This window comes from Eubalaena glacialis, chromosome 20 (assembly GCF_028564815.1).
Source record: "Eubalaena glacialis isolate mEubGla1 chromosome 20, mEubGla1.1.hap2.+ XY, whole genome shotgun sequence".
NCBI classification, from domain to species: Eukaryota; Metazoa; Chordata; class Mammalia; order Artiodactyla; family Balaenidae; genus Eubalaena; species Eubalaena glacialis.
The window spans coordinates 24,573,376-24,583,123 of NC_083735.1; the positions used below are offsets into that span (position 1 = coordinate 24,573,376).

Consider the following 9,748-nt stretch of genomic DNA (forward strand, 5'->3'; position numbering starts at 1 on the left):
CAAGTGCCTTGGGGATGCGGCCGTGATCCGGAGAGCCCCAGCTGCTGGGTGTCCAGGCAGAGCTTAGAGCTTCGCAGGGTGGGAAAGGCAGAGTCTTCATGGAAGCCCAGACAGCTGCTGTGGCTCCATGCGGTCACCCCCTGCCTTCTCCCTAGAAGAGGCCCCAGGGTCATTCCCTTTCCTTCTGTGAACCAAGGCCTTTCGGTCACATGTAAGTCCACTGACACAATACATACTCAGTGACCATCTGCAGGATATAAGGTACTGTTCTGGGTGTTGCATATACAACAGTGGACAGAAGCAGACAAAACCCTTGACTTGGTGGAGCTGACATTCTGTAACAGGGAGAAGAAGAGTAATAAAATACTAAAACACAGTAGGTCAGGTGGTGAGAAGGGCTAATGGAAAAATGCAAATCAAGGAAAGAGGGCAAATGTGAGGGGTCAGCAGGTGCTTCCTTGCACACGGGAGCAGAGATGAAAGCTCTCCCAGATTTATATGGGGTTCTTTTTTCAGAACAGACCTCACTTTACTCAAGTTTAGAGAACAGTTTAACTTCTCTGTTCCTCCTCTTCTTCCCTCCCTTTTGCTACATCCGAGTGAACAGGCTTGAGCTGGGTGGGGCTTGAAGGCAGCGCTGGCAGAAGGTGCGCCGGCGGCCCGAGTGGATGAGCCCTTTCCTGAGAGGGGTCTCCACGTGCCCTGGTTCTGATTACCCCACCCTGAGCCCTGGGGTCTGTTTTGCTTCCTGTGTGAGTCAGAAAGTAGGGACGGGCCTGAGAACCTGCCTCCTGCCAGGCACCGGGGTGGTGGCGTCCCTTCCAGCTTTCTGCTAACCACCTCCTAGCACCTGCCGAGCCGCGTGCCAACCAAGACTGTTGTGACAGCCCAGTGCAGTCAGCTGTGGCTCCCCCTTCACCCATGGTCTATTCTGTGAGTCTGGCTGGGACACGGAGGCCCCTGAGCACGTGCGCCAGGGAGCTGCCCGCCCGGCCCCTGGAGGAAGGTCACAGATCGCGGCCACATGTTAAGATCAGGACATTGAGCCTCGGCGTCTCCGCGGTCGCAGGGCAGGGCCACCTGCAGGAGCCGACCGTCCACTGCCATCCGCTCTCTGCGTGGCTGAAAGGAGAGGTTCAGAAGGCCGGCGTGCTCACCGTAAAGTTAAAGGTGAACGCGTTGGGACTCCCCTCTGGTGTTTTGTGTTCTTTGGGGAGTCCTCTCCCAGGGTCTCTGCAAAGCAGACTCTGGCCCACTTGCTCTCTCTGCCCACCCGGTGAGCCCGGTGTGCGGACAAGTGTTGTTGATGCAGTAACTGGAGAGAGCGGCTTGCTGATAAAACCCTGGGCTCCCAGAACCCGGGCCGAGAAGCCAGGGTCCCAGGACTCCTAAACCACCAATCCTCAGTCCTCCCGACTAGCTCCAGCCCAGAGGCTGAGAGGAATCTGGTCATCAGTGTGATTTCCTAAACAACAGGCATCCTAAAAAGGCAGCCTTGGTCTGGCCACCCCGGAAGGTACCCTGGGTCTGCAGGCACGCCCTCCCTCCCTCCTTGCCTGTGCCCAGCAAGTGTGGACACGGCCGGGGAAACTTGGGTCAGGTGATAGGTTTTGTTTCCAGGGGTGAACATTGATTTTTCTGTCCTCAACCCAACTTCTACCAGGAGACTAGAATCACATCTACTCATCTTTCAATGTTTTTATAGTGAAATTCTGGGGAAAACTTTTTTTTTTCCCCTGACTCTGAGAAGAGAGATGCCCTGGGAAGGCGATCTTCCTTCAGCCTGCCGCCTCACCCCGGAGGCCGTCTGAGCGCAGGGCATGGTCTCCCTGCAGCATCCCGGGGCAGCTTTCCACAGCACGTCGTGCACTCCTGCCCACAAAGCCCTGTGCGCCAGAAGCAGGCTCTCTGTCCCAGGAAGGAGAGCAGCGCTGAAGACTTGAGGAACGCTAGCGGGGAATCGGGCACCGGTGTCCATGTGCTGGGCGAAGGCCTGCCTTCCTCAGCACCAGGAATTCTTGATGACGCCAGCCAGCTCAGAGGCAGCCATGCCCGCAGGAAGAATATTAAAAATGTGTTGCTCACTGAGTGTCTGCCTCTTCCTGTCTCAGAATTCTCAGACACTGGGAATAGCAGGGTATGTTCACAAGTGTTAGCTTTTGGGTTTTGTTTCCTAGTAGGTGCTCGGAGCAAAGTCGAGTTCATTGGTGCACGTGACAGCACAGGGTTCTCCTGGAGAGTTGCTTCTGTGGCCTTGGGCTGACCAGAGTTGTCCCTGGGGTCTGGGGCGGCCTCTGGAGTTGGTTAGGTTTCGGGCTCCTCTCGGGGGCCCTCAGATCCCGTGCCTTTCCTCTGTCCAGTCCTGGGGGATGTGTGTGCAGAGGCCCTGCCCGTCTGCCCCCCCGGGGCTCATGCCCTGGTGCTCCTGAAGGTCACGCTTTTCTCCAGGTGCCCTCCCCACTGGGCTTGCTGCCAGGGAGTCCCTGGGAGCCACCCTCTGCTGCCGGGCACCCCGGCCCCCGAGAGCCTCCTCCCACTGGCTGCACCACGTCCCAGTGAGAGCTCTTCGTGGCACTCCTAGTTGGAGCTTGTCCTCAGGCTCAGCAGTGGAGGCCTTTGGTGCTGGTGCCTTTGCCTCGCAGCTCTCTGCCCTCGGAACAGGCCCGGGGAAGCCGGCAGCCGGGGTGGCTGTCACCGCGGGTGTTAATGGCTGATCTCTTTCTCCACCCCAGGTTCCAGGTGTGTGATGGTGGCTGCAATCTGTCTTGTGGGTGTTAACGCAATCTTCAAGTGGCTACTGTTCTCGAGCTGTTCTACAAAACTGGAGCGCGCTGGTGAGTTCCAAAGTCAGAGACTGCACGGTTCCTCCCAAGCAGCAGCGTGTCCCGGGCAGGGCACGGCCGCGTGGAGCGGTGTCGTCGAGACCATCACACCAGCATCCCCTGTGGGTGGGGCCCCTCCGGGGGCCGCGGTGGGCGCCCTGGGTTGAGACCTGCTGGCGTGGGTGCTGAGGATCAGCGTGCGCTCGTCTCCTCCAGCTGCCGCCTGCTGGGGGAGAGTCGTCCCGGGGTAGCAGGTGAGCTCTGCGGGCTCTCAGAGCGCGGCACCCCAGTGCTTGGTCCTCACAGCCTTGCTGGGTGAGGCCGTCAACACCTCTCATCCAGCAGCAGCCGGGTATGAGATAGTCCATCAAAGGGAACATATGTATATGAATGAAGTTTTTCCCTTTAAGCCCTAAGCCTTGTTTTCTTTTAATTAACCATTTTGGTGGACGGCTTCAGATGTGGTACGTATATGCCTTTTGACCTGTTAATCCAGTTATACTGAATGTAGTGCAGCCTTTTCTGGATGACTTGGAGACGTTCTGATGAGCCTCTTCACAAACAGGGCGATTGCCCTTGGGCATGACTGAATTATAACGGAGTCTAACTGGACTCCTCTGAACTGCGGGGCTTTTCTAGTGGTGAAGATTTTGGTGATTTGTCCGTCTTCTCCGTCGCTACCAGCTGTCACTGCTCAGTTCTTTCACTCCTAGCAGTAAGCGTGGTCTCGGAACAGTCGTGCAGCAGGGTTCCAGGAGGCCACCTGCCTGCTGGGCACCACATGTGGGGCTTCCAGTCTCTTTGGAAAGCTTGACCTAGAACAGCAGGAATGCCAGGGGCAGGCCAGCAGCAGTTATGTCCCAGCCCAAATAAGGTGGCAGATTTTCATCCCTGCGAGGGGCCTATGAAGAAAAGATGAGTCATAAAGAGAACAAGATTCCTGCTAAGGGCAAAGAAGCGGGCAGTTGGGCCTAGGAGGTCATTACCACATTTGGGGCATAAGTAATCTCGTGGTAAGACCACCTCTCAGTGCCCCAGAGAGGCGCGCATAGTCGGCGCGTGCGGCCTGCCCACCCTGCCTGCATGGGGAGCCGGCATCAGGCACTTGGGGTCTTTTTTCCCACTGACGTCCGTTTCTCACACTAACCAAAGTGACCAACAGGTAAAGATTTTTCCACATCACACAGGGCAGCCAAGAGATATCCCACTAGTTCTACAGCCTTCTCATCGGATCAGGTTTTCCTTTTCTCATGGTCCTTAACAGAAGTGCCCACAGTATTCTTATGGATATTACCACTCAGTAAAACTGTTTAAAAAGACAAGATTTTGCTTTGCTTTCTCTCCTCCTCTGGGGAAATTTAAGGACCAATTAGAAGCCACCCATACAATTTTTTTTAGAAGCAGGTTAGAGGAGGGATTTTTTTTTTTTTTTTTTTTAGTGCAGTAAATCAGCCCAGATCTCAGTAATTCGGGCACAAGCAGATGAGCCCCGTCAGGAAGCAGCAGCAGCTGGAGGTGTGGTGACTCTCTGCAGACAGTGGAAGGGCCTGGTGACAAGGGGGAGGAGAACCGGGGCTTGGTCCTGGGTGGGCAGCTGAGCTGAGCCTGAGAGAGTGGCGGTGGCCCGCGTGGACGGGGTCTTCAGCACTAGCCGTGTTCACGGCGGGGCTCACCAGTCCCAGGCCACCCATCGGTTACGAGAGTGTGGAGGAGGCTTTCCCCTCCCCAGCTCTGAAGTCAGACAGCGCTGCAGAGATAGGCCTGGCCTGTGAGGAGGGAGGATCTCTGGCCCCAAGGGCGGGCCTCCTGAGAGTGAGGGCTGGCGTCCACCCAGGGCCACAGCGGGAGCGGCCAGCGGGAGCTCGTTTCCATGGCCAGTGGTGCGCTGGTGCAGGGGATGCATCTTTAGAATAGGGAGGAGTTTCTAACCACAGATGACTGTTCCCTGGAGACTCTATAGACTGTGAACCTTTTAAAATGTTAACTAGTCTTTTTGTTACAAATTAGTATCAGCGTTTGATTTTTTAAAAGTCAAGCTGACAGGTATAAAATGAAAACTAAACCACTCTTATTAAAAACCTTAGTCATATGATGTTGGGATTTGGATGGAAGGGAATATTTCTTACCTTTTAGTAAAAATGAATAAATGTTAGAAAAACTCTTGGGGAAGAAATCATTAGTAAATAGGTCAAGTATACATACAGATGGATTGGGGGAAGACAGAAAGAGGATTTTCTTCTTGCTGGGAGAAAACGCTCACAAGGCGCTTGGATCAACACACTCTAACTTACCAACCTACCAAGCTGCCTCAGGCAAGAGCAGCCTCTCCTGTGGGTCTCGGCGTTGGCCACCCCCCAACGCCGCCAGGGCAGCCGGCACCATGACCCATACACATCGGCAGCTGTCCCCGAGCACTGAGGGACACGCAGTGATCTTCTCCATCAAGGACAGCTGAAATGAACTGGTTTAGAATCGTGTAATATTCCTTAAGACACAGGGAGACATTCTCCATTGTCTTCAAGTTGAGACAGTTGTGACCTGCTTCAGACAAGATTTTATACACATTTTCTTCCCTTGTTTATCCGATCACATGCATGTCATAGTTGACCCCCTTTCCGGAAAGGTTCTGTGAGGAGAGTCTGCTCTGTAAACAGAGCCTGACTCTCTCCCACCCCCCATGGTGCTCTGTGTTCCCGGATGTCTTTGCTTTCTGTTTAAAATGTCCTTGTTAATACATTCCAAGGTTTGAACTCCGTTCCTAGCTAAACCCCTTTCCTTGTTTACAGGGATTGAAATAGCCACATTTTGACCTTCTATTCAGTCTGGAACATCTATGGCAATGCGGATGCATTCTTTTCCCATGTGAGAATTGCATTTACCCAACACAGTTATGGAAAAGCGGAAAAGCTCAGGAAACTATCGACTCTCACCCCTTTCTTTGTTTCTTCCCTCCCTGTTCTTTCTCACTTCAAAAGATCCGACTTTCTGTGCAGCCTAGATTAACCGGCCCCGTCCATCTTTCTTCCTGCTCAGGGGCCCAGGAAGGGGACAGAGGACCCTGAAGTCGGGTGTGTTGCTTATCGCCTCGGAAAGCTGGGGGCGCCTTCGCAGTCCCCGCATCAGCTTTCTGTAGAGGCCCTGTCAGGGCCGGTGTGCAGAGCCCCACGTGGGCCCCAGGCACAGTCTCCTGGCTCTCAGCCTAGCCTGGGGGCCACGTCCCATTAATGGCCCATCGTTCCCATTTCATTTGTCCTAGAGTCCAGGTGTCTGCATTTTTGCTACATGCAAGTGACTGTGTCTGGAGTAGAGGATGGTGGAGACGGTCTCAGGGAAGTAATCCTTGTGAAAGCCAAGTAAAGTAAGTGGCCTGGACAGTGAGAGCTCCGGCCAGGAGCTGAGAAAGCCCTGCAGCCTGAAGGGGTCAGGAAAGGCTGCAGGAAGTGGGGCTTAAACTGAGTTTTGAAAGATAGTAGGGTTTGTATATGCGGAACATACGCTAACAGAAGCGGGGGACGTAAGAATGACTGTGTGGTCTTGTGGAAAGTGGATTTTGATCAAGGTTTTGAGGGTCTTGGGGAGGCAGCGGAGGTCTGAGCGAGGTAGCAGGAGGTGCTTTAGGAATTGTCACCTTACTGCCCAAAGCAAAATGAACGAAGAGTCTAGTGGAAACACGTACCAGGAGAGGCGAACCAAGCCGGTGATGGTGGTCAGAGTGACCTGAGAGTGCAGGGCGTGTCTGGGAACGCAGCCGTGTGAAGGCCAAGTGGTGAGTCTCGATAGAGGTGCGTTGCCTTTGAGGTCGTGGCAGAAGCGCCCAGGGCAGAGCTGATGGGAATGGGGAGAACCGCCCGGGAGCTGGCGGGGTGGAACCGGAAAGAGGCCGGAGCTGGCAACGTGCACTTGCCCGAAGGTGGCCTTTGAGCGCCCGAGAAGCAAGCAGACCTAGACCAGGCAGGCCCTGCCTCACCCAGCCAGGGGCTGGAAGAGACTGCAGCGGCTTCGTCCTTCCTAAACTAGTGGGCGCCCCCGGGGAAGGTTCCCCTGCTCGCACAGTCCCTGAAGGCCGTCGGCCGCTTTCCAGGGCGGCCCTCTCCAAGCCCGTGCTCTGCGAGAGGCCCCTCAGTTTCCCAGAGCCCACGGGCTGCCCGCTGCTGTCCCCTGTGAGTTGTTCCGAAGTGGGAACTGCTGTTAGGCACTGGTTTCCTGGAATCGACGACATCCACAGCTTGGGTTGCTGGCATGGGGTCAAGTTTGGAATGATGTGGGACTTGTCATTCCAGGCCTGACAAGCCAAGACCAGAGGAAGGAAGCCGGCCTTGTCTCTGGGTCCCCAAAGCTGGTTTCCCTCCTCTGTGGACGGACGGAGACTGGCAGATGGGGGAGGCCCCTTTGGCAGCCAGAGGGCCGCAGATCAGACGCTCGTGGGGACTGAGGCTCGTGAGTTCATTAGAGAACGTCAGCTGCTACAGCACCAGAGACCAGGCCTGGCCCTGTGACCCCCATAACCCTGGGCACGTGCATTGCTGCCACCCACCCGGGCCTGCTTCAGGCCGTGCACACCTGGGCTGGATCAGGGGTCCTGGTGCCCCACCCCCTGCTGGGTAGAAATCAGGCGGGAGAAGAGATGTAGCTTTCACGAGGGGGGTCCTTCTGCTGGCCCTGCTGAGTGTCACAGTACATGTGACCTGCACCAAAGATGGGGTGTGAAGGGTCCTGGCCCGCTTCGATTCCTCCGGCATTGAATGAGTCTGGGGGGCTGATCCCTACCACTATGCTGGGCACCAGGGGAAGCAAAGGAATTTTCCTAAAGGAGGTGACCTCCTCCTGCTGGACAAATCCTGTTCCAGAGAACTCGGAGAAGCTGAAGGGAGGACGTGGGGATGGGGCTCCCAGAGCTCGAGTTGGGAACATTTCTAAACCGAAGGGGACACTCGTTATCCTCTCTATAATCGTAACTAAATGATGGGCGAGGACCAATTTAATAGTTACAACAAGCTGAAGAGACAGGTAAGTGTTAACCTACCTTCAGAGAAGAGATTCTGGATGTCCAGATCCCTACTCTCAAGAGCAGCGTCCTAGCTTCTCCCCATGGAGTCTTCCATGAGCCACAGATCTGTGGTTATTATATTCGGTCTTCTGACTTGTGGCTCATTATTTTTACCCATTTGTACTGTCATCCAGAAACTGGGCTCTGACAAGATCTATTGGTCATAGTTTAGGTCCAGCTGGCACTGGACGGGTCTGGGTGGGAGAGAAGTGCTCAGTAGGCTCGTCCAGCGCGCTGGGTCTGGGCGAGTTTAACTCAGGGCAGCAGAGGGGTTGCTAACAGCAAGGACGGCCTCCTCCCACATACAGAATTCTAGTAGTATGTGCTGACTACTTCTACGTCCACCTTTCCTGCAATCACAGATTTATGTGAGTCTGACCTGTTGGTAAGATGGCAAGAAAACAAGGGACTGGGGAGTTGGAGAGATGAAAGTAAAATGAGTGACAGAATAAGAGTAGAGCACCTACAATGCAGCCTTCACGTAAGTGAGTGAATCCAGACACAAGAGAGCTGAGAAGTGTTTAAGAAACGCCTGGGACCAGGGCGGGGGTCTGCCAGGGACAAGGTCTAGATGATCGTCCGAAGGCCCTTTATTCTGCCACGAAGCAAAACAAATATGAGCGTTTCCTTGCAACTGCAGGGGAGGGAGGGCTTGAAAAGATTATTCTAGTAAGAGAAAGATGAACAGAAGTTAAATACCCACTCCCCGTGTTTGTAAAGCGAGACCACTGAGCGTCTGGCTTGTGAGTGGTCTGCATCTGGAGGGTCAGTGAGGATATTCCGTGTTTACAGAAAGGTGCGCCGTCGTAGGGAATCACCAGGAGTCTCTGAGCCGTGGCTTCTATCCACTCGTGTCCCCAAACAGCCGTGCGGCTCAGAGGAAGGACCCGCTGCCCTTACACGCTTTCTTTCTGTTTCAGGCTGGAACCCGCCCAGTTTTGGTCCCTTCAAGACTCTGCCACAGCCTCTATCACACATCTGTTTTTCTCGAAGAAAAAATACAATAAAAATGTTTTACTCTTTTACACTGTATAATTGTAAGAAATAGTGTTATTTGTGAACGCATGGTCTGCCATTTCTGTACAGTTTGGAGATATTTTCGAATGAAACATAAAAGATGTCAACGATAAAATCAAGAGAGTGAGTATTTTTATACCAAACATTTTAAGTATGACAGGATGGATGATCTTACACTGGGTTGGATCACAGATTTTGTGCTTGACTTTTGAATGCTTGTAATTTAAAATATCTATTTTTTTCCTCTAAAAGAAGCTGCATGTTTTTAAATAGTATCAAAATTTCCAGAATCATATGGTGAATGTATAGAAATCTGTTTACCTGGCCTGAGTCCAGGGTCCATGAGTAATGCGGCATTAGATAGATATTAGAACCGCTAGTGCAGTGCTCGGGGTTTACTCCCAGGTCTAGTAGGACACCCTGCAAGACAATCAAAGCCTCCAGGAGCTTCTGTCTTAACAGCGGCAGGTTCCCAGCTGGGCAAAGCAGCCTTTCCTTGGTGCACATTCCTCACCAGAGTGCACCCTTAGAAAAGCCCGGCAGCTCCAGAGGTGACTATACATAAATCGTGGGCCGAGTTTTGGGTTCTGCCGTTTTCTTATGTTTTTCTTCTACCAGCACGCTCCTGTGTGCGCCCAGCTGACGCGCGACTCCCCCGGTGAACGTGCTGAGTCTAAGGGGAAGCCTTGGCTTGGGAGGCCAGCCCTGGCCCAGGAGGCAGCCGCCTTTGCCCGGCCCACCTGGCTGCAGTGGGCAGCTCCCATCTCCCAAGTGATTTTGCAAAACATGGGTAGAACTGAGCTGGTGTTCCTGAGCCTTGGCAGCAGCAGGCCAGACACACCACTTAAAACATGATCTTGAA

At 53.8% G+C, this 9,748-nt stretch overlaps 1 protein-coding gene across 2 annotated transcripts in view; it reads left to right on the forward strand.

Moving 5' to 3' along the window:
* The window catches only part of RBPMS (RNA binding protein, mRNA processing factor), a 184,652-nt gene extending 175,651 nt beyond the window's left edge, over positions 1-9,001 (forward strand). Inside the window, exons 7-8 of one of the 2 annotated variants that reach the window (XR_009698746.1) lie at positions 2,733-2,834; positions 8,790-9,001. The gene's annotated coding sequence lies outside the window, so the exon portion shown is untranslated. Of the gene's footprint in view, positions 1-2,732; positions 2,835-8,789 lie in introns of those variants that run through there. The other variant, XM_061177196.1, reaches the window with a different exon arrangement.
* The last annotated feature ends 747 nt before the right edge of the window (positions 9,002-9,748 follow it).